Below are 2,731 nucleotides of genomic sequence, written 5' to 3'. Positions count from 1 at the left end.
CCACCCATCCACCTGACATCCGTCCACTCACCCACCCATCCACCCACCCATTCATCCATCCACGCACTTACCCAGTCATTGGTCCATGCATCCACCCAGTTACCCATTCATCCATCCATCCACTCACCCACCCATCTACCCATCCATCCATCCATTCATCCACTTGCCCATCCACCTGTCCACCACCCATCCATCTATCTGATTGCCCATCCATCCGTCCATCCATCCACTCACCCACCCATCTACCGGTTCATCCATCTATTCATCCACTTGCCCATCCATTCGTCCACCACCCATCCATCCATCTGATTGCCCATCCATCCGTCCATCCACCCACTCACCCACCCATCTACCCGTCCATCCATCTATCCACCCACCCATCCACCCACCCGTCCATGCATCCACCCAGCTACCCAGCGATCCATGCATCCACACATCCGCTTACCTATCTGTCCACCACCCATTCATCCATCCGACTGTCCATCCATCCATCAATCCATCCAAGCCCCACCCACCCACTCACTCATCCATCCGATTGCCCGTCCATCCATCCACCCATCCACCCATCCGCTCATTCTCATCCTCACTCAACACATTTTACTGAACACCAACAATGTGGCTTCTGGGAACACAATTGTGGTGGAACCAGACGTGGCCCATGGGGAGCTGCTGACAAACAGAAACAACTGAACTCAAGAACCCAACCTGGAATGGGTACAGCGAGGACGCCAAACAGGTGAAGTGAAGCAACAGAAACCCCTGTGGTGGCAGCGGCTGAATCATGGCCCCAAGGGTGCTGACGTTCTGATCCCTGGGTCCTGAGAACACGTGACCTCACGTGGCCAAAGGACTTTGCAGATAGGATGAAGAACATCCTCACGGGTGGTCCTGTGGGCTCCAGCAACCCCAGGGTTCCTATGAGAAGGGGGCAGGAGGCTGGAGCGAGTGGTGGCACACATGATGGACAGGCAAAGAGGTCAGAGGGAGCGAGGGAGGGGCCACGGGCCAAGGAATGCAAGCAGCTTCTAGAAGCTGGACAAGGAAACGGACTGTCCTAGAAGGAGGAACCGGCCCTGCTGCCTGAGCCTTGATTTTAGGCTTTCGATTTCTGGAACTGTTAAGACATACATTTGTGTTGTTTTGAGCCACTGAGTTTGTGGTCATGGACTACAGCAGCCACCAGGAAACTAGCCCAGGGTGGTGTCCAGGCCTTTTCAGCTAGGGCAGGGCTGGAGGTTCTTTCTTTTTTTGCTTTGGAGTCTCACTCTGTCACCCAGGCTGGAGTGCTGTGGTATGCTCACAGTCGCCTCAGCCTCGATCTGCTGGGCTCAGGCGATCCTTCTGCCTTGAACTTCCAAGTAGCTGGGACTACAGGTGTGCACCACCATGTCTGGCTGATATTTATTTTATTTTATTTTATTTTTTTTAAGTTGGAGTCTCACTCTGTCGTCCAGACTGGAGTGCAGTGGCCGCTCCCAGCCACCGCAGCCTCCACTTGCTGGGCTCTGGCAATCCTTCCCCTCAGCCTTCCAAGTAGCAGGAATGACAGGCGTGCGCTACCACACCCGGCTAATTTTTTGATTTATTGTAGAGATGAGGTCTCGCCTGCCCAGGCGGGTCTCGAATCCATGGGCTCAGGCAATCCACTCACCTCAGCCTCCCAAAGGCGCGGGATTACAGGCTGAGCCACCGAGCCCGGCTTATTTATTTATTTTAGAGACAAGGTCTACCAAGTTGCCCAGGCTGGTCTCGAACCTGTGAGCTCAGGCAATCCTCTCACCTCGGCCTCCCAAAGTGCTGGGATTATAGGGGTGAGCCACTGCACCCACCTGGCAGTTTTTGTGTGGGTGTGTGTGTTGGAGTCTCACTCTGTTGCCCAGGCTGGAGTGCACTGGCATGCTCCTGGCCACCGCAGCCTTAACCTGCTGGACTCAGGCAATCCTTCCGCCTCAGCCTCCCAAGTAGCTGGAACTATAGGTGGGAGCCACCACGCCTGGCTAATTTTTAAAATTTATTTAGTGTAGAGATGAGGTCGCGCCATGTTGCTCAGCCTGGCCCTGAACCCCCTAGCTTAGGCAATCCTCTCTCCTCGTCCTGGGTTGACAGCCTTGGGCCACCATGCCAGGCCTGCTCTTTCTGCAGAGATGAGGCTTGGACAAAGGCCTGAAGGAGGAGGAAGAGAAGGCAGCTGCTGGCTGAGCCCATAGGAAAGCTGGCCAGATCCAGCATAGCAGGTGAAAAGGCCCTGGGGCGGGAAGTAGAACAAAAGGAGTGTCTGGAGGGTGTGGGGATGGGTGCAAATGGGGAGGCAGCTGAGGCCTCCAGGGCACCAGCCCTGCCTGACAGGTACAGAGCCCCCTCCCCCAGCCCTGAGGTCAAGACTTCCCGGTTCCTGTCTTTCTGGTCGGAGGCTCTGGCTACCTTCCAGGTCCCCACCTCCCCGAGGCCCAGATGGTGCTCACTTCTCTCGCTTACCCTGGCCATTGCCCTGGCAGGGGCCTCTGCCACATCCCCCCCACCCTCCGACTCCTTGCTGGAGCCCTAAGCTCCATGAGTGTCCCCAGAGTGCCTTGTGCTCGCCCACCGGGTCCTTCCAAGGCCCAGACCCACCCACATCTCCTTAGGCACCCCTATCTCCCTAATTGTGTGACATGTCTGCTTCCGGGGCCCACTCAGGGTAGGGGGAGGAGGTGGGGAGGGAGAGAGACTGAGGGAGAGGGACAGAGAGAGG

This window comes from Carlito syrichta, unplaced genomic scaffold, assembly GCF_000164805.1.
Source record: "Carlito syrichta isolate Samal-C Ts95f unplaced genomic scaffold, Tarsius_syrichta-2.0.1 Scaffold311913, whole genome shotgun sequence".
In the NCBI taxonomy this organism is placed as follows: Eukaryota; Metazoa; Chordata; class Mammalia; order Primates; family Tarsiidae; genus Carlito; species Carlito syrichta.
This window is presented reverse-complemented; position numbering follows the sequence as displayed.